We start from the raw sequence: 22519 nt of genomic DNA on the forward strand, positions 1-22519 counted from the left end.
TTTACAATAGTGTGTTAGTTTTTCCTTTACAACAAACTGAATCAGTTATACATATACATATGTTCCCATATCTCTTCCCTCTTGCATCACCCTCTCTCCCACCCTCCCTATCCCACCCCTCTAAGTGGTCACAAAGCACAGAGGTGGTCTCCCTGTGCTATGCAGCAGCTTCCCACTAGCTATCTAATTTACATTTGATAGTGTATATATGTCCCTGCCACTCTCTCACTTCGTCACAGCCCACCCTTCCCCCTCCCCATATCCTCAAGACCATGCTCGAGTAAGTCTGTGTTTTATTCCCGTCCTACCACTAATCTCTTCATGACATTTTTTTCCCTTAGAGTCCATATGTATGTGTTAGCATACGGTATTTGTTTTTCTCCTTCTGACTTACTTCACTCTGTATGACAGACTCCAGGTCCATCCACCTCATTATAAATAACTCAGTTTCATTTCTTTTTATGGCTGAGTAATATTCCATTGTATATATGTGCCACATCTTCTTTATCCATTCATCTGTTGATGGACACTTAGGTTGCTTCCATGTCCTGGCTATTGTAAATAGAGCTGCAATGAACATTTTGGTACATGAGTCTTTCTGAATTATGGTTTTCTCAGGGTATATGCCCAGTAGTGGGATTGCTGGGTCGTATGGTAGGTCTATTTGTAGTTTTTTAAGGAACCTCCATACTGTTCTCCATAGCGGCTGTATCAATTTACATTCCCACCAGCAGTGCAAGAGGGTTCCCTTTTCTCCACACCCTCTCCAGCATCTATTGTTTCTAGAGTTTTTGATGATGGCCAATCTGACCGGTGTGAGATGATATCTCATTGTAGTTTTGATTTGCATTTCTCTAATGATTAATGAGGTTGAGCATTCTTTCATGTGTTTGTTAGCAATCTGTATATCTTCTTTGGAGAAATGTCTATTTAGTTCTTCTGCCCATTTTTGGATTGGGTTGTTTGTTTTTTTGTTATTGAGCTGCATGAGTTGCTTATAAATTTTGGAAATTAATCCTTTGTCAGTTGCTTCATTTGCAAATATTTTCTCCCATTCTGAGGGTTGTCTTTTGGTCTTGTTTATGGTATCCTTTGCTGTGCAAAAGCTTTTAAGTTTCATTAGGTCCCATTTGTTTATTTGTGTTTTTATTTCCATTTCTCTAGGAGATGGGTCAAAAAGGATCTTGCTGTGATTTATGTCGTAGAGTGTTCTGCCTATGTTTTCCTCTAAGAGTTTGATAGTGTCTGGCCTTACATTTAGGTCTTTAACCCATTTTGAGTTTATTTTTGTGTGTGGTGTTAGGGAGTGTTCTAATTTCATACTTTTACATGTAGCTGTCCAGTTTTCCCAGCACCACTTATTGAAGAGGCTGTCTTTTCTCCACTGTATATCCTTCCCTCCTTTATCAAAGATAAGGTGACCATATGTGTGTGGGTTTATCTCTGGGCTCTCTATCCTGTTCCATTGATCTATATTTCTGTTTTTGTGCCAGTACCATATTGTCTTGATTACTGTGGCCTTGTAGTAGGGTCTGAAGTCAGGGAGCCTAATTCCTCCAGCTCCATTTCTCGTTCTCAAGATTGCTTTGGCTATTCGGGGTCTTTTGTGTTTCCATACAAATTGTGAAATTTTTTGTTCTAGTTCTGTAAAAAATGCCAGTGGTAATTTGATAGGGATTGCATTGAATCGGTAGATTGCTTTGGGTAGTATAGTCATTTTCACAATGTTGATTCTTCCAATCCAAGAACATGGTATATTTCTCCACCTATTTGTATCATCTTTAATTTCTTTCATCAGTGTCTTATAGTTTTCTGCATACAAGTCTTTTGTCTCCTTAGGTAGGTTTATTCCTGGATATTTTATTCTTTTTGTTGCAGTGGTAAATGGTAGTGTTTTCTTAATTTCACTCTCAGATTTTTCATCATTAGTGTATAAGAATGCCAGAGATTTCTGTGCATTAATTTTGTATCCTGCAACTTTACCAAATTCATTGATTAGCTCTAGTAGTTTTCTGGTAGCATCCTTAGGATTCTCTATGTATAGTATCATGTCATCTGCAAACAGTGACAGCTTTACTTCTTCTTTTCCTATTTGGATTCCTTTTATTTCATTTTCTTCTCTGACTGCTGTGGCTAGAACTTCCAAAACTATGTTGAATAAGAGTGGTGAGAGTGGGCAACGTTGTCTTGTTCCTGATCTTAGTGGAAATGGTTTCAGTTTTTCACCATTGAGAACGATGCTAGCTGTGGGTTTGTCATATATGGCCTTTATTATGTTGAGGAAAGTTCCCTGTATGCCTGCTTTCTGCAGGGTTTTTATCATAAATGGGTGTTGAATTTTGTCAAAAGCTTTCTCTGCATCTATTGAGATGATCATATGGTTTTTCTCCTTCAGTTTGTTGATATGGTGTATCACGTTGATTGATTTGCGTATATTGAAGAATCCTTGCATTCCTGGGATAAACCCCACTTGATCATGGTATATGATCCTTTTAATGTGCTGTTGGATTCTGTTTGCTAATATTTTGTTGAGGATTTTTGCATCTATGTTCATCAGTGATATTGGCCTGTAGTTTTCTTTCTTTGTGACGTCTTTGTCTGGTTTTGGTATCAGAGTGATGGTGGCCTCGTAGAATGAGTTTGGGAGTGTTCCTCCCTCTGCTCTCTTTTGGAAGAGTTTGAGAAGGATAGGTGTTAGCTCTTCTCTAAATGTTTGATAGAATTCGCCTGTGAAGCCATCTGGTCCTGGGCTTTTGTTTGCTGGAAGATTTTTAATCACAGTTTCAATTTCAGTGCTTGTGATTGGTCTGTTCATATTTTCTATTTCTTCCTGGTTCAGTCTCGGCAGGTTGTGCATTTCTAAGAATTTGTCCATTTCTTCCAGGTTGTCCATTTTCTTGGCATACAGTTGCTTGTAGTAATCTCTAATAATCTTTTGTATTTCTGCAGTGTCAGTTGTTACATCTCCTTTATCATTTCTAATTCTATTGATTTGAGTCTTCTCCCTTTTATTCTTGATGAGTCTGGCTAATGGTTTATCAATTTTATTTATCTTCTCAAAGAACCAGCTTTTAGTTTTATTGATCTTTGCTATTGTTTCCTTCACTTCTTTTTCATTTATTTCTGATCTGATCTTTATGATTTCTTTCCTTCTGCTAAATTTGGGGGTTTTTTTTGTTCTTCTTTCTCTAATTGCTTTAAGTGCAAAGTTAGGTTGTTTATTCGAGATGTTTCCTGTTTCTTAAGGTATGATTGTATTGCTATAAACTTGCCTCTTAGAACTGCTTTTGCTGTATCCCATAGGTTTTGGGTCGTCGTGTCTCCATTGTCATTTGTTTCTAAGTATTTTTTGATTTCCTCTTTGATTTCTTCAGTGATCACTTCGTTATTAAGTAGTGTATTGTTTAGCCTCCATGTGTTTGTATTTTTTACAGATCTTTTCCTGTAATTGATATCTAGTTTCATAGCGTTGTGGTCGGAAAAGATACTTGATACGATTTCAGTTTTCTTAAATTTGCCAAGGCTAGATTTGTGCCCCAATATATGATCGATCCTGGAGAATGTTCCATGAGCACTTGAGAAAAATGTGTATTCTGTTGTTTTTGGATGGAATGTCCTATAAATATCAATTAAGTCCATCTTGTGTAATGTATCATTTAAAGCTTGTGTTTCCTTATTTATTTTCATTTTGGATGACCTGTCCCTTGGTGAAAGTGGGGTGTTAAAGTCCCCTACTATAATTGTGTTACTGTCGATTTCCCCTTTTAAGGCTGTTAGTATTTGCCTTATGTATTGAGGTGCTCCTATGTTGGGTGCATAAATATTTACAATTGTTATATTTTCTTCATGGATCGATCCCTTGATCATTATGTAGTGTCCCTCTTTGTCTCTTGTAATAGTCTTTATTTTAAAGTCTATTTTCTGTGATATGAGAATTGCTACTCCAGCTTTCTCCTGATTTCCATTTGCATGGAATATCTTTTTCCATCCCCTTACTTTCAGTCTGTATGTGTCCCTAGGTCTGAAGTGGGTCTCTTGTAGACAGCATATATATGGGTCTTGTTTTTGTATCCATTCAGCCAGTCTGTGTCTTTTGGTGGGAGCATTTAATCCATTTACATTTAAGGTAATTATCGATATGTATGTCCCTATTACCATTTACTTAATTGTTTCAGGTTGTTCTTGTAGGTCTTTTCCTTCTCTTGTGTTTCTTGCCTAGAGAAGTTCCTTTAGGCTTTGTTGTAGAGCTGGTTTGGTGGTGCTGAACTCTCTCAGCTTTTGCTTGTCTGTAAAGGTTTTAATTTCTCCATCAAATCTGAATGAGATCCTTGCTGGGTAGAGTAATCTTGGTTGTAGGTGTTTTTCCTTCATCACTTTATTTTATTTTATTTTTTTTTAACATCTTTATTGGAGTATAACTGTTTTACAATAGTGTGTTAGTTTTTCCTTTACAACAAACTGAATCAGTTATACATATACATATGTTCCCATATCTCTTCCCTCTTGCATCACCCTCTCTCCCACCCTCCCTATCCCACCCCTCTAAGTGGTCACAAAGCACAGAGGTGGTCTCCCTGTGCTATGCAGCAGCTTCCCACTAGCTATCTAATTTACATTTGATAGTGTATATATGTCCCTGCCACTCTCTCACTTCGTCACAGCCCACCCTTCCCCCTCCCCATATCCTCAAGACCATGCTCGAGTAAGTCTGTGTTTTATTCCCGTCCTACCACTAATCTCTTCATGACATTTTTTTCCCTTAGAGTCCATATGTATGTGTTAGCATACGGTATTTGTTTTTCTCCTTCTGACTTACTTCACTCTGTATGACAGACTCCAGGTCCATCCACCTCATTATAAATAACTCAGTTTCATTTCTTTTTATGGCTGAGTAATATTCCATTGTATATATGTGCCACATCTTCTTTATCCATTCATCTGTTGATGGACACTTAGGTTGCTTCCATGTCCTGGCTATTGTAAATAGAGCTGCAATGAACATTTTGGTACATGAGTCTTTCTGAATTATGGTTTTCTCAGGGTATATGCCCAGTAGTGGGATTGCTGGGTCGTATGGTAGGTCTATTTGTAGTTTTTTAAGGAACCTCCATACTGTTCTCCATAGCGGCTGTATCAATTTACATTCCCACCAGCAGTGCAAGAGGGTTCCCTTTTCTCCACACCCTCTCCAGCATCTATTGTTTCTAGAGTTTTTGATGATGGCCAATCTGACCGGTGTGAGATGATATCTCATTGTAGTTTTGATTTGCATTTCTCTAATGATTAATGAGGTTGAGCATTCTTTCATGTGTTTGTTAGCAATCTGTATATCTTCTTTGGAGAAATGTCTATTTAGTTCTTCTGCCCATTTTTGGATTGGGTTGTTTGTTTTTTTGTTATTGAGCTGCATGAGTTGCTTATAAATTTTGGAAATTAATCCTTTGTCAGTTGCTTCATTTGCAAATATTTTCTCCCATTCTGAGGGTTGTCTTTTGGTCTTGTTTATGGTATCCTTTGCTGTGCAAAAGCTTTTAAGTTTCATTAGGTCCCATTTGTTTATTTGTGTTTTTATTTCCATTTCTCTAGGAGATGGGTCAAAAAGGATCTTGCTGTGATTTATGTCGTAGAGTGTTCTGCCTATGTTTTCCTCTGAGAGTTTGATAGTGTCTGGCCTTACATTTAGGTCTTTAACCCATTTTGAGTTTATTTTTGTGTGTGGTGTTAGGGAGTGTTCTAATTTCATACTTTTACATGTAGCTGTCCAGTTTTCCCAGCACCACTTATTGAAGAGGCTGTCTTTTCTCCACTGTATATCCTTCCCTCCTTTATCAAAGATAAGGTGACCATATGTGTGTGGGTTTATCTCTGGGCTCTCTATCCTGTTCCATTGATCTATATTTCTGTTTTTGTGCCAGTACCATATTGTCTTGATTACTGTGGCCTTGTAGTAGGGTCTGAAGTCAGGGAGCCTAATTGCTCCAGCTCCATTTCTTGTTCTCAAGATTGCTTTGGCTATTCGGGGTCTTTTGTGTTTCCATACAAATTGTGAAATTTTTTGTTCTAGTTCTGTAAAAAATGCCAGTGGTAATTTGATAGGGATTGCATTGAATCGGTAGATTGCTTTGGGTAGTATAGTCATTTTCACAATGTTGATTCTTCCAATCCAAGAACATGGTATATTTCTCCACCTATTTGTATCATCTTTAATTTCTTTCATCAGTGTCTTATAGTTTTCTGCATACAAGTCTTTTGTCTCCTTAGGTAGGTTTATTCCTGGATATTTTATTCTTTTTGTTGCAGTGGTAAATGGTAGTGTTTTCTTAATTTCACTCTCAGATTTTTCATCATTAGTGTATAAGAATGCCAGAGATTTCTGTGCATTAATTTTGTATCCTGCAACTTTACCAAATTCATTGATTAGCTCTAGTAGTTTTCTGGTAGCATCCTTAGGATTCTCTATGTATAGTATCATGTCATCTGCAAACAGTGACAGCTTTACTTCTTCTTTTCCTATTTGGATTCCTTTTATTTCATTTTCTTCTCTGACTGCTGTGGCTAGAACTTCCAAAACTATGTTGAATAAGAGTGGTGAGAGTGGGCAACGTTGTCTTGTTCCTGATCTTAGTGGAAATGGTTTCAGTTTTTCACCATTGAGAACGATGCTAGCTGTGGGTTTGTCATATATGGCCTTTATTATGTTGAGGAAAGTTCCCTGTATGCCTGCTTTCTGCAGGGTTTTTATCATAAATGGGTGTTGAATTTTGTCAAAAGCTTTCTCTGCATCTATTGAGATGATCATATGGTTTTTCTCCTTCAGTTTGTTGATATGGTGTATCACGTTGATTGATTTGCGTATATTGAAGAATCCTTGCATTCCTGGGATAAACCCCACTTGATCATGGTATATGATCCTTTTAATGTGCTGTTGGATTCTGTTTGCTAATATTTTGTTGAGGATTTTTGCATCTATGTTCATCAGTGATATTGGCCTGTAGTTTTCTTTCTTTGTGACGTCTTTGTCTGGTTTTGGTATCAGAGTGATGGTGGCCTCGTAGAATGAGTTTGGGAGTGTTCCTCCCTCTGCTCTCTTTTGGAAGAGTTTGAGAAGGATAGGTGTTAGCTCTTCTCTAAATGTTTGATAGAATTCGCCTGTGAAGCCATCTGGTCCTGGGCTTTTGTTTGCTGGAAGATTTTTAATCACAGTTTCAATTTCAGTGCTTGTGATTGGTCTGTTCATATTTTCTATTTCTTCCTGGTTCAGTCTCGGCAGGTTGTGCATTTCTAAGAATTTGTCCATTTCTTCCAGGTTGTCCATTTTCTTGGCATACAGTTGCTTGTAGTAATCTCTAATAATCTTTTGTATTTCTGCAGTGTCAGTTGTTACATCTCCTTTATCATTTCTAATTCTATTGATTTGAGTCTTCTCCCTTTTATTCTTGATGAGTCTGGCTAATGGTTTATCAATTTTATTTATCTTCTCAAAGAACCAGCTTTTAGTTTTATTGATCTTTGCTATTGTTTCCTTCACTTCTTTTTCATTTATTTCTGATCTGATCTTTATGATTTCTTTCCTTCTGCTAAATTTGGGGGTTTTTTTTGTTCTTCTTTCTCTAATTGCTTTAAGTGCAAAGTTAGGTTGTTTATTCGAGATGTTTCCTGTTTCTTAAGGTATGATTGTATTGCTATAAACTTGCCTCTTAGAACTGCTTTTGCTGTATCCCATAGGTTTTGGGTCGTCGTGTCTCCATTGTCACTTGTTTCTAAGTATTTTTTGATTTCCTCTTTGATTTCTTCAGTGATCACTTCTTTATTAAGTAGTGTATTGTTTAGCCTCCATGTGTTTGTATTTTTTACAGATCTTTTCCTGTAATTGATATCTAGTTTCATAGCGTTGTGGTCGGAAAAGATACTTGATACGATTTCAGTTTTCTTAAATTTGCCAAGGCTAGATTTGTGCCCCAATATATGATCGATCCTGGAGAATGTTCCATGAGCACTTGAGAAAAATGTGTATTCTGTTGTTTTTGGATGGAATGTCCTATAAATATCAATTAAGTCCATCTTGTGTAATGTATCATTTAAAGCTTGTGTTTCCTTATTTATTTTCATTTTGGATGACCTGTCCCTTGGTGAAAGTGGGGTGTTAAAGTCCCCTACTATAATTGTGTTACTGTCGATTTCCCCTTTTAAGGCTGTTAGTATTTGCCTTATGTATTGAGGTGCTCCTATGTTGGGTGCATAAATATTTACAATTGTTATATTTTCTTCATGGATCGATCCCTTGATCATTATGTAGTGTCCCTCTTTGTCTCTTGTAATAGTCTTTATTTTAAAGTCTATTTTCTGTGATATGAGAATTGCTACTCCAGCTTTCTTCTGATTTCCATTTGCATGGAATATCTTTTTCCATCCCCTTACTTTCAGTCTGTATGTGTCCCTAGGTCTGAAGTGGGTCTCTTGTAGACAGCATATATATGGGTCTTGTTTTTGTATCCATTCAGCCAGTCTGTGTCTTTTGGTGGGAGCATTTAATCCATTTACATTTAAGGTAATTATCGATATGTATGTCCCTATTACCATTTACTTAATTGTTTCAGGTTGTTCTTGTAGGTCTTTTCCTTCTCTTGTGTTTCTTGCCTAGAGAAGTTCCTTTAGGCTTTGTTGTAGAGCTGGTTTGGTGGTGCTGAACTCTCTCAGCTTTTGCTTGTCTGTAAAGGTTTTAATTTCTCCATCAAATCTGAATGAGATCCTTGCTGGGTAGAGTAATCTTGGTTGTAGGTGTTTTTCCTTCATCACTTTATTTTATTTTATTTTTTTTTAACATCTTTATTGGAGTATAACTGTTTTACAATAGTGTGTTAGTTTTTCCTTTACAACAAACTGAATCAGTTATACATATACATATGTTCCCATATCTCTTCCCTCTTGCATCACCCTCTCTCCCACCCTCCCTATCCCACCCCTCTAAGTGGTCACAAAGCACAGAGGTGGTCTCCCTGTGCTATGCAGCAGCTTCCCACTAGCTATCTAATTTACATTTGATAGTGTATATATGTCCCTGCCACTCTCTCACTTCGTCACAGCCCACCCTTCCCCCTCCCCATATCCTCAAGACCATGCTCGAGTAAGTCTGTGTTTTATTCCCGTCCTACCACTAATCTCTTCATGACATTTTTTTCCCTTAGAGTCCATATGTATGTGTTAGCATACGGTATTTGTTTTTCTCCTTCTGACTTACTTCACTCTGTATGACAGACTCCAGGTCCATCCACCTCATTATAAATAACTCAGTTTCATTTCTTTTTATGGCTGAGTAATATTCCATTGTATATATGTGCCACATCTTCTTTATCCATTCATCTGTTGATGGACACTTAGGTTGCTTCCATGTCCTGGCTATTGTAAATAGAGCTGCAATGAACATTTTGGTACATGAGTCTTTCTGAATTATGGTTTTCTCAGGGTATATGCCCAGTAGTGGGATTGCTGGGTCGTATGGTAGGTCTATTTGTAGTTTTTTAAGGAACCTCCATACTGTTCTCCATAGCGGCTGTATCAATTTACATTCCCACCAGCAGTGCAAGAGGGTTCCCTTTTCTCCACACCCTCTCCAGCATCTATTGTTTCTAGAGTTTTTGATGATGGCCAATCTGACCGGTGTGAGATGATATCTCATTGTAGTTTTGATTTGCATTTCTCTAATGATTAATGAGGTTGAGCATTCTTTCATGTGTTTGTTAGCAATCTGTATATCTTCTTTGGAGAAATGTCTATTTAGTTCTTCTGCCCATTTTTGGATTGGGTTGTTTGTTTTTTTGTTATTGAGCTGCATGAGTTGCTTATAAATTTTGGAAATTAATCCTTTGTCAGTTGCTTCATTTGCAAATATTTTCTCCCATTCTGAGGGTTGTCTTTTGGTCTTGTTTATGGTATCCTTTGCTGTGCAAAAGCTTTTAAGTTTCATTAGGTCCCATTTGTTTATTTGTGTTTTTATTTCCATTTCTCTAGGAGATGGGTCAAAAAGGATCTTGCTGTGATTTATGTCGTAGAGTGTTCTGCCTATGTTTTCCTCTGAGAGTTTGATAGTGTCTGGCCTTACATTTAGGTCTTTAACCCATTTTGAGTTTATTTTTGTGTGTGGTGTTAGGGAGTGTTCTAATTTCATACTTTTACATGTAGCTGTCCAGTTTTCCCAGCACCACTTATTGAAGAGGCTGTCTTTTCTCCACTGTATATCCTTCCCTCCTTTATCAAAGATAAGGTGACCATATGTGTGTGGGTTTATCTCTGGGCTCTCTATCCTGTTCCATTGATCTATATTTCTGTTTTTGTGCCAGTACCATATTGTCTTGATTACTGTGGCCTTGTAGTAGGGTCTGAAGTCAGGGAGCCTAATTGCTCCAGCTCCATTTCTTGTTCTCAAGATTGCTTTGGCTATTCGGGGTCTTTTGTGTTTCCATACAAATTGTGAAATTTTTTGTTCTAGTTCTGTAAAAAATGCCAGTGGTAATTTGATAGGGATTGCATTGAATCGGTAGATTGCTTTGGGTAGTATAGTCATTTTCACAATGTTGATTCTTCCAATCCAAGAACATGGTATATTTCTCCACCTATTTGTATCATCTTTAATTTCTTTCATCAGTGTCTTATAGTTTTCTGCATACAAGTCTTTTGTCTCCTTAGGTAGGTTTATTCCTGGATATTTTATTCTTTTTGTTGCAGTGGTAAATGGTAGTGTTTTCTTAATTTCACTCTCAGATTTTTCATCATTAGTGTATAAGAATGCCAGAGATTTCTGTGCATTAATTTTGTATCCTGCAACTTTACCAAATTCATTGATTAGCTCTAGTAGTTTTCTGGTAGCATCCTTAGGATTCTCTATGTATAGTATCATGTCATCTGCAAACAGTGACAGCTTTACTTCTTCTTTTCCTATTTGGATTCCTTTTATTTCATTTTCTTCTCTGACTGCTGTGGCTAGAACTTCCAAAACTATGTTGAATAAGAGTGGTGAGAGTGGGCAACGTTGTCTTGTTCCTGATCTTAGTGGAAATGGTTTCAGTTTTTCACCATTGAGAACGATGCTAGCTGTGGGTTTGTCATATATGGCCTTTATTATGTTGAGGAAAGTTCCCTGTATGCCTGCTTTCTGCAGGGTTTTTATCATAAATGGGTGTTGAATTTTGTCAAAAGCTTTCTCTGCATCTATTGAGATGATCATATGGTTTTTCTCCTTCAGTTTGTTGATATGGTGTATCACGTTGATTGATTTGCGTATATTGAAGAATCCTTGCATTCCTGGGATAAACCCCACTTGATCATGGTATATGATCCTTTTAATGTGCTGTTGGATTCTGTTTGCTAATATTTTGTTGAGGATTTTTGCATCTATGTTCATCAGTGATATTGGCCTGTAGTTTTCTTTCTTTGTGACGTCTTTGTCTGGTTTTGGTATCAGAGTGATGGTGGCCTCGTAGAATGAGTTTGGGAGTGTTCCTCCCTCTGCTCTCTTTTGGAAGAGTTTGAGAAGGATAGGTGTTAGCTCTTCTCTAAATGTTTGATAGAATTCGCCTGTGAAGCCATCTGGTCCTGGGCTTTTGTTTGCTGGAAGATTTTTAATCACAGTTTCAATTTCAGTGCTTGTGATTGGTCTGTTCATATTTTCTATTTCTTCCTGGTTCAGTCTCGGCAGGTTGTGCATTTCTAAGAATTTGTCCATTTCTTCCAGGTTGTCCATTTTCTTGGCATACAGTTGCTTGTAGTAATCTCTAATAATCTTTTGTATTTCTGCAGTGTCAGTTGTTACATCTCCTTTATCATTTCTAATTCTATTGATTTGAGTCTTCTCCCTTTTATTCTTGATGAGTCTGGCTAATGGTTTATCAATTTTATTTATCTTCTCAAAGAACCAGCTTTTAGTTTTATTGATCTTTGCTATTGTTTCCTTCACTTCTTTTTCATTTATTTCTGATCTGATCTTTATGATTTCTTTCCTTCTGCTAAATTTGGGGGTTTTTTTTGTTCTTCTTTCTCTAATTGCTTTAAGTGCAAAGTTAGGTTGTTTATTCGAGATGTTTCCTGTTTCTTAAGGTATGATTGTATTGCTATAAACTTGCCTCTTAGAACTGCTTTTGCTGTATCCCATAGGTTTTGGGTCGTCGTGTCTCCATTGTCACTTGTTTCTAAGTATTTTTTGATTTCCTCTTTGATTTCTTCAGTGATCACTTCTTTATTAAGTAGTGTATTGTTTAGCCTCCATGTGTTTGTATTTTTTACAGATCTTTTCCTGTAATTGATATCTAGTTTCATAGCGTTGTGGTCGGAAAAGATACTTGATACGATTTCAGTTTTCTTAAATTTGCCAAGGCTAGATTTGTGCCCCAATATATGATCGATCCTGGAGAATGTTCCATGAGCACTTGAGAAAAATGTGTATTCTGTTGTTTTTGGATGGAATGTCCTATAAATATCAATTAAGTCCATCTTGTGTAATGTATCATTTAAAGCTTGTGTTTCCTTATTTATTTTCATTTTGGATGACCTGTCCCTTGGTGAAAGTGGGGTGTTAAAGTCCCCTACTATAATTGTGTTACTGTCGATTTCCCCTTTTAAGGCTGTTAGTATTTGCCTTATGTATTGAGGTGCTCCTATGTTGGGTGCATAAATATTTACAATTGTTATATTTTCTTCATGGATCGATCCCTTGATCATTATGTAGTGTCCCTCTTTGTCTCTTGTAATAGTCTTTATTTTAAAGTCTATTTTCTGTGATATGAGAATTGCTACTCCAGCTTTCTTCTGATTTCCATTTGCATGGAATATCTTTTTCCATCCCCTTACTTTCAGTCTGTATGTGTCCCTAGGTCTGAAGTGGGTCTCTTGTAGACAGCATATATATGGGTCTTGTTTTTGTATCCATTCAGCCAGTCTGTGTCTTTTGGTGGGAGCATTTAATCCATTTACATTTAAGGTAATTATCGATATGTATGTCCCTATTACCATTTACTTAATTGTTTCAGGTTGTTCTTGTAGGTCTTTTCCTTCTCTTGTGTTTCTTGCCTAGAGAAGTTCCTTTAGGCTTTGTTGTAGAGCTGGTTTGGTGGTGCTGAACTCTCTCAGCTTTTGCTTGTCTGTAAAGGTTTTAATTTCTCCATCAAATCTGAATGAGATCCTTGCTGGGTAGAGTAATCTTGGTTGTAGGTGTTTTTCCTTCATCACTTTATTTTATTTTATTTTTTTTTAACATCTTTATTGGAGTATAACTGTTTTACAATAGTGTGTTAGTTTTTCCTTTACAACAAACTGAATCAGTTATACATATACATATGTTCCCATATCTCTTCCCTCTTGCATCACCCTCTCTCCCACCCTCCCTATCCCACCCCTCTAAGTGGTCACAAAGCACAGAGGTGGTCTCCCTGTGCTATGCAGCAGCTTCCCACTAGCTATCTAATTTACATTTGATAGTGTATATATGTCCCTGCCACTCTCTCACTTCGTCACAGCCCACCCTTCCCCCTCCCCATATCCTCAAGACCATGCTCGAGTAAGTCTGTGTTTTATTCCCGTCCTACCACTAATCTCTTCATGACATTTTTTTCCCTTAGAGTCCATATGTATGTGTTAGCATACGGTATTTGTTTTTCTCCTTCTGACTTACTTCACTCTGTATGACAGACTCCAGGTCCATCCACCTCATTATAAATAACTCAGTTTCATTTCTTTTTATGGCTGAGTAATATTCCATTGTATATATGTGCCACATCTTCTTTATCCATTCATCTGTTGATGGACACTTAGGTTGCTTCCATGTCCTGGCTATTGTAAATAGAGCTGCAATGAACATTTTGGTACATGAGTCTTTCTGAATTATGGTTTTCTCAGGGTATATGCCCAGTAGTGGGATTGCTGGGTCGTATGGTAGGTCTATTTGTAGTTTTTTAAGGAACCTCCATACTGTTCTCCATAGCGGCTGTATCAATTTACATTCCCACCAGCAGTGCAAGAGGGTTCCCTTTTCTCCACACCCTCTCCAGCATCTATTGTTTCTAGAGTTTTTGATGATGGCCAATCTGACCGGTGTGAGATGATATCTCATTGTAGTTTTGATTTGCATTTCTCTAATGATTAATGAGGTTGAGCATTCTTTCATGTGTTTGTTAGCAATCTGTATATCTTCTTTGGAGAAATGTCTATTTAGTTCTTCTGCCCATTTTTGGATTGGGTTGTTTGTTTTTTTGTTATTGAGCTGCATGAGTTGCTTATAAATTTTGGAAATTAATCCTTTGTCAGTTGCTTCATTTGCAAATATTTTCTCCCATTCTGAGGGTTGTCTTTTGGTCTTGTTTATGGTATCCTTTGCTGTGCAAAAGCTTTTAAGTTTCATTAGGTCCCATTTGTTTATTTGTGTTTTTATTTCCATTTCTCTAGGAGATGGGTCAAAAAGGATCTTGCTGTGATTTATGTCGTAGAGTGTTCTGCCTATGTTTTCCTCTGAGAGTTTGATAGTGTCTGGCCTTACATTTAGGTCTTTAACCCATTTTGAGTTTATTTTTGTGTGTGGTGTTAGGGAGTGTTCTAATTTCATACTTTTACATGTAGCTGTCCAGTTTTCCCAGCACCACTTATTGAAGAGGCTGTCTTTTCTCCACTGTATATCCTTCCCTCCTTTATCAAAGATAAGGTGACCATATGTGTGTGGGTTTATCTCTGGGCTCTCTATCCTGTTCCATTGATCTATATTTCTGTTTTTGTGCCAGTACCATATTGTCTTGATTACTGTGGCCTTGTAGTAGGGTCTGAAGTCAGGGAGCCTAATTGCTCCAGCTCCATTTCTTGTTCTCAAGATTGCTTTGGCTATTCGGGGTCTTTTGTGTTTCCATACAAATTGTGAAATTTTTTGTTCTAGTTCTGTAAAAAATGCCAGTGGTAATTTGATAGGGATTGCATTGAATCGGTAGATTGCTTTGGGTAGTATAGTCATTTTCACAATGTTGATTCTTCCAATCCAAGAACATGGTATATTTCTCCACCTATTTGTATCATCTTTAATTTCTTTCATCAGTGTCTTATAGTTTTCTGCATACAAGTCTTTTGTCTCCTTAGGTAGGTTTATTCCTGGATATTTTATTCTTTTTGTTGCAGTGGTAAATGGTAGTGTTTTCTTAATTTCACTCTCAGATTTTTCATCATTAGTGTATAAGAATGCCAGAGATTTCTGTGCATTAATTTTGTATCCTGCAACTTTACCAAATTCATTGATTAGCTCTAGTAGTTTTCTGGTAGCATCCTTAGGATTCTCTATGTATAGTATCATGTCATCTGCAAACAGTGACAGCTTTACTTCTTCTTTTCCTATTTGGATTCCTTTTATTTCATTTTCTTCTCTGACTGCTGTGGCTAGAACTTCCAAAACTATGTTGAATAAGAGTGGTGAGAGTGGGCAACGTTGTCTTGTTCCTGATCTTAGTGGAAATGGTTTCAGTTTTTCACCATTGAGAACGATGCTAGCTGTGGGTTTGTCATATATGGCCTTTATTATGTTGAGGAAAGTTCCCTGTATGCCTGCTTTCTGCAGGGTTTTTATCATAAATGGGTGTTGAATTTTGTCAAAAGCTTTCTCTGCATCTATTGAGATGATCATATGGTTTTTCTCCTTCAGTTTGTTGATATGGTGTATCACGTTGATTGATTTGCGTATATTGAAGAATCCTTGCATTCCTGGGATAAACCCCACTTGATCATGGTATATGATCCTTTTAATGTGCTGTTGGATTCTGTTTGCTAATATTTTGTTGAGGATTTTTGCATCTATGTTCATCAGTGATATTGGCCTGTAGTTTTCTTTCTTTGTGACGTCTTTGTCTGGTTTTGGTATCAGAGTGATGGTGGCCTCGTAGAATGAGTTTGGGAGTGTTCCTCCCTCTGCTCTCTTTTGGAAGAGTTTGAGAAGGATAGGTGTTAGCTCTTCTCTAAATGTTTGATAGAATTCGCCTGTGAAGCCATCTGGTCCTGGGCTTTTGTTTGCTGGAAGATTTTTAATCACAGTTTCAATTTCAGTGCTTGTGATTGGTCTGTTCATATTTTCTATTTCTTCCTGGTTCAGTCTCGGCAGGTTGTGCATTTCTAAGAATTTGTCCATTTCTTCCAGGTTGTCCATTTTCTTGGCATACAGTTGCTTGTAGTAATCTCTAATAATCTTTTGTATTTCTGCAGTGTCAGTTGTTACATCTCCTTTATCATTTCTAATTCTATTGATTTGAGTCTTCTCCCTTTTATTCTTGATGAGTCTGGCTAATGGTTTATCAATTTTATTTATCTTCTCAAAGAACCAGCTTTTAGTTTTATTGATCTTTGCTATTGTTTCCTTCACTTCTTTTTCATTTATTTCTGATCTGATCTTTATGATTTCTTTCCTTCTGCTAAATTTGGGGGTTTTTTTTGTTCTTCTTTCTCTAATTGCTTTAAGTGCAAAGTTAGGTTGTTTATTCGAGATGTTTCCTGTTTCTTAAGGTATGATTGTATTGCTATAAACTTGCCTCTTAGAACTGCTTTTGCTGTATCCCATAGGTTTTGGGTCGTCGTGTCTCCATTGTCATTTGTTTCTAAGTATTTTTTGATTTCCTCTTTGATTTCTTCAGTGATCACTTCGTTATTAAGTAGTGTATTGTTTAGCCTCCATGTGTTTGTATTTTTTACAGATCTTTTCCTGTAATTGATATCTAGTTTCATAGCGTTGTGGTCGGAAAAGATACTTGATACGATTTCAGTTTTCTTAAATTTGCCAAGGCTAGATTTGTGCCCCAATATATGATCGATCCTGGAGAATGTTCCATGAGCACTTGAGAAAAATGTGTATTCTGTTGTTTTTGGATGGAATGTCCTATAAATATCAATTAAGTCCATCTTGTGTAATGTATCATTTAAAGCTTGTGTTTCCTTATTTATTTTCATTTTGGATGACCTGTCCCTTGGTGAAAGTGGGGTGTTAAAGTCCCCTACTATAATTGTGTTACTGTCGATTTCCCCTTTTAAGGCTGTTAGTATTTGCCTTATGTATTGAGGTGCTCCTATGTTGGGTGCATAAATATTTACAATTGTTATATTTTCTTCATGGATCGATCCCTTGATCATTATGTAGTGTCCCTCTTTGTCTCTTGTAATAGTCTTTATTTTAAAGTCTATTTTCTGTGATATGAGAATTGCTACTCCAGCTTTCTCCTGATTTCCATTTGCATGGAATATCTTTTTCCATCCCCTTACTTTCAGTCTGTATGTGTCCCTAGGTCTGAAGTGGGTCTCTTGTAGACAGCATATATATGGGTCTTGTTTTTGTATCCATTCAGCCAGTCTGTGTCTTTTGGTGGGAGCATTTAATCCATTTACATTTAAGGTAATTATCGATATGTATGTCCCTATTACCATTTACTTAATTGTTTCAGGTTGTTCTTGTAGGTCTTTTCCTTCTCTTGTGTTTCTTGCCTAGAGAAGTTCCTTTAGGCTTTGTTGTAGAGCTGGTTTGGTGGTGCTGAACTCTCTCAGCTTTTGCTTGTCTGTAAAGGTTTTAATTTCTCCATCAAATCTGAATGAGATCCTTGCTGGGTAGAGTAATCTTGGTTGTAGGTGTTTTTCCTTCATCACTTTATTTTATTTTATTTTTTTTTAACATCTTTATTGGAGTATAACTGTTTTACAATAGTGTGTTAGTTTTTCCTTTACAACAAACTGAATCAGTTATACATATACATATGTTCCCATATCTCTTCCCTCTTGCATCACCCTCTCTCCCACCCTCCCTATCCCACCCCTCTAAGTGGTCACAAAGCACAGAGGTGGTCTCCCTGTGCTATGCAGCAGCTTCCCACTAACTATCTAATTTACATTTGATAGTGTATATATGTCCCTGCCACTCTCTCACTTCGTCACAGCCCACCCTTCCCCCTCCCCATATCCTCAAGACCATGCTCGAGTAAGTCTGTGTTTTATTCCCGTCCTACCACTAATCTCTTCATGACATTTTTTTCCCTTAGAGTCCATATGTATGTGTTAGCATACGGTATTTGTTTTTCTCCTTCTGACTTACTTCACTCTGTATGACAGACTCCAGGTCCATCCACCTCATTATAAATAACTCAGTTTCATTTCTTTTTATGGCTGAGTAATATTCCATTGTATATATGTGCCACATCTTCTTTATCCATTCATCTGTTGATGGACACTTAGGTTGCTTCCATGTCCTGGCTATTGTAAATAGAGCTGCAATGAACATTTTGGTACATGAGTCTTTCTGAATTATGGTTTTCTCAGGGTATATGCCCAGTAGTGGGATTGCTGGGTCGTATGGTAGGTCTATTTGTAGTTTTTTAAGGAACCTCCATACTGTTCTCCATAGCGGCTGTATCAATTTACATTCCCACCAGCAGTGCAAGAGGGTTCCCTTTTCTCCACACCCTCTCCAGCATCTATTGTTTCTAGAGTTTTTGATGATGGCCAATCTGACCGGTGTGAGATGATATCTCATTGTAGTTTTGATTTGCATTTCTCTAATGATTAATGAGGTTGAGCATTCTTTCATGTGTTTGTTAGCAATCTGTATATCTTCTTTGGAGAAATGTCTATTTAGTTCTTCTGCCCATTTTTGGATTGGGTTGTTTGTTTTTTTGTTATTGAGCTGCATGAGTTGCTTATAAATTTTGGAAATTAATCCTTTGTCAGTTGCTTCATTTGCAAATATTTTCTCCCATTCTGAGGGTTGTCTTTTGGTCTTGTTTATGGTATCCTTTGCTGTGCAAAAGCTTTTAAGTTTCATTAGGTCCCATTTGTTTATTTGTGTTTTTATTTCCATTTCTCTAGGAGATGGGTCAAAAAGGATCTTGCTGTGATTTATGTCGTAGAGTGTTCTGCCTATGTTTTCCTCTGAGAGTTTGATAGTGTCTGGCCTTACATTTAGGTCTTTAACCCATTTTGAGTTTATTTTTGTGTGTGGTGTTAGGGAGTGTTCTAATTTCATACTTTTACATGTAGCTGTCCAGTTTTCCCAGCACCACTTATTGAAGAGGCTGTCTTTTCTCCACTGTATATCCTTCCCTCCTTTATCAAAGATAAGGTGACCATATGTGTGTGGGTTTATCTCTGGGCTCTCTATCCTGTTCCATTGATCTATATTTCTGTTTTTGTGCCAGTACCATATTGTCTTGATTACTGTGGCCTTGTAGTAGGGTCTGAAGTCAGGGAGCCTAATTGCTCCAGCTCCATTTCTTGTTCTCAAGATTGCTTTGGCTATTCGGGGTCTTTTGTGTTTCCATACAAATTGTGAAATTTTTTGTTCTAGTTCTGTAAAAAATGCCAGTGGTAATTTGATAGGGATTGCATTGAATCGGTAGATTGCTTTGGGTAGTATAGTCATTTTCACAATGTTGATTCTTCCAATCCAAGAACATGGTATATTTCTCCACCTATTTGTATCATCTTTAATTTCTTTCATCAGTGTCTTATAGTTTTCTGCATACAAGTCTTTTGTCTCCTTAGGTAGGTTTATTCCTGGATATTTTATTCTTTTTGTTGCAGTGGTAAATGGTAGTGTTTTCTTAATTTCACTCTCAGATTTTTCATCATTAGTGTATAAGAATGCCAGAGATTTCTGTGCATTAATTTTGTATCCTGCAACTTTACCAAATTCATTGATTAGCTCTAGTAGTTTTCTGGTAGCATCCTTAGGATTCTCTATGTATAGTATCATGTCATCTGCAAACAGTGACAGCTTTACTTCTTCTTTTCCTATTTGGATTCCTTTTATTTCATTTTCTTCTCTGACTGCTGTGGCTAGAACTTCCAAAACTATGTTGAATAAGAGTGGTGAGAGTGGGCAACGTTGTCTTGTTCCTGATCTTAGTGGAAATGGTTTCAGTTTTTCACCATTGAGAACGATGCTAGCTGTGGGTTTGTCATATATGGCCTTTATTATGTTGAGGAAAGTTCCCTGTATGCCTGCTTTCTGCAGGGTTTTTATCATAAATGGGTGTTGAATTTTGTCAAAAGCTTTCTCTGCATCTATTGAGATGATCATATGGTTTTTCTCCTTCAGTTTGTTGATATGGTGTATCACGTTGATTGATTTGCGTATATTGAAGAATCCTTGCATTCCTGGGATAAACCCCACTTGATCATGGTATATGATCCTTTTAATGTGCTGTTGGATTCTGTTTGCTAATATTTTGTTGAGGATTTTTGCATCTATGTTCATCAGTGATATTGGCCTGTAGTTTTCTTTCTTTGTGACGTCTTTGTCTGGTTTTGGTATCAGAGTGATGGTGGCCTCGTAGAATGAGTTTGGGAGTGTTCCTCCCTCTGCTCTCTTTTGGAAGAGTTTGAGAAGGATAGGTGTTAGCTCTTCTCTAAATGTTTGATAGAATTCGCCTGTGAAGCCATCTGGTCCTGGGCTTTTGTTTGCTGGAAGATTTTTAATCACAGTTTCAATTTCAGTGCTTGTGATTGGTCTGTTCATATTTTCTATTTCTTCCTGGTTCAGTCTCGGCAGGTTGTGCATTTCTAAGAATTTGTCCATTTCTTCCAGGTTGTCCATTTTCTTGGCATACAGTTGCTTGTAGTAATCTCTAATAATCTTTTGTATTTCTGCAGTGTCAGTTGTTACATCTCCTTTATCATTTCTAATTCTATTGATTTGAGTCTTCTCCCTTTTATTCTTGATGAGTCTGGCTAATGGTTTATCAATTTTATTTATCTTCTCAAAGAACCAGCTTTTAGTTTTATTGATCTTTGCTATTGTTTCCTTCACTTCTTTTTCATTTATTTCTGATCTGATCTTTATGATTTCTTTCCTTCTGCTAAATTTGGGGGTTTTTTTTGTTCTTCTTTCTCTAATTGCTTTAAGTGCAAAGTTAGGTTGTTTATTCGAGATGTTTCCTGTTTCTTAAGGTATGATTGTATTGCTATAAACTTGCCTCTTAGAACTGCTTTTGCTGTATCCCATAGGTTTTGGGTCGTCGTGTCTCCATTGTCACTTGTTTCTAAGTATTTTTTGATTTCCTCTTTGATTTCTTCAGTGATCACTTCTTTATTAAGTAGTGTATTGTTTAGCCTCCATGTGTTTGTATTTTTTACAGATCTTTTCCTGTAATTGATATCTAGTTTCATAGCGTTGTGGTCGGAAAAGATACTTGATACGATTTCAGTTTTCTTAAATTTGCCAAGGCTAGATTTGTGCCCCAATATATGATCGATCCTGGAGAATGTTCCATGAGCACTTGAGAAAAATGTGTATTCTGTTGTTTTTGGATGGAATGTCCTATAAATATCAATTAAGTCCATCTTGTGTAATGTATCATTTAAAGCTTGTGTTTCCTTATTTATTTTCATTTTGGATGACCTGTCCCTTGGTGAAAGTGGGGTGTTAAAGTCCCCTACTATAATTGTGTTACTGTCGATTTCCCCTTTTAAGGCTGTTAGTATTTGCCTTATGTATTGAGGTGCTCCTATGTTGGGTGCATAAATATTTACAATTGTTATATTTTCTTCATGGATCGATCCCTTGATCATTATGTAGTGTCCCTCTTTGTCTCTTGTAATAGTCTTTATTTTAAAGTCTATTTTCTGTGATATGAGAATTGCTACTCCAGCTTTCTTCTGATTTCCATTTGCATGGAATATCTTTTTCCATCCCCTTACTTTCAGTCTGTATGTGTCCCTAGGTCTGAAGTGGGTCTCTTGTAGACAGCATATATATGGGTCTTGTTTTTGTATCCATTCAGCCAGTCTGTGTCTTTTGGTGGGAGCATTTAATCCATTTACATTTAAGGTAATTATCGATATGTATGTCCCTATTACCATTTACTTAATTGTTTCAGGTTGTTCTTGTAGGTCTTTTCCTTCTCTTGTGTTTCTTGCCTAGAGAAGTTCCTTTAGGCTTTGTTGTAGAGCTGGTTTGGTGGTGCTGAACTCTCTCAGCTTTTGCTTGTCTGTAAAGGTTTTAATTTCTCCATCAAATCTGAATGAGATCCTTGCTGGGTAGAGTAATCTTGGTTGTAGGTGTTTTTCCTTCATCACTTTATTTTATTTTATTTTTTTTTAACATCTTTATTGGAGTATAACTGTTTTACAATAGTGTGTTAGTTTTTCCTTTACAACAAACTGAATCAGTTATACATATACATATGTTCCCATATCTCTTCCCTCTTGCATCACCCTCTCTCCCACCCTCCCTATCCCACCCCTCTAAGTGGTCACAAAGCACAGAGGTGGTCTCCCTGTGCTATGCAGCAGCTTCCCACTAGCTATCTAATTTACATTTGATAGTGTATATATGTCCCTGCCACTCTCTCACTTCGTCACAGCCCACCCTTCCCCCTCCCCATATCCTCAAGACCATGCTCGAGTAAGTCTGTGTTTTATTCCCGTCCTACCACTAATCTCTTCATGACATTTTTTTCCCTTAGAGTCCATATGTATGTGTTAGCATACGGTATTTGTTTTTCTCCTTCTGACTTACTTCACTCTGTATGAC

The 22519-nt window shown here is 37.0% G+C and overlaps 1 protein-coding gene across 2 annotated transcripts in view; it reads left to right on the forward strand.

The window, feature by feature from the left end:
• B3GAT2 (beta-1,3-glucuronyltransferase 2) overlaps positions 1-22519 on the forward strand; it is a 185501-nt gene that overhangs the window by 78169 nt on the left and 84813 nt on the right. The gene's annotated exons all lie outside the window — the stretch shown is intronic.

The sequence above is a fragment of the Kogia breviceps genome, chromosome 13, assembly GCF_026419965.1.
Source record: "Kogia breviceps isolate mKogBre1 chromosome 13, mKogBre1 haplotype 1, whole genome shotgun sequence".
NCBI classification, from domain to species: Eukaryota; Metazoa; Chordata; class Mammalia; order Artiodactyla; family Physeteridae; genus Kogia; species Kogia breviceps.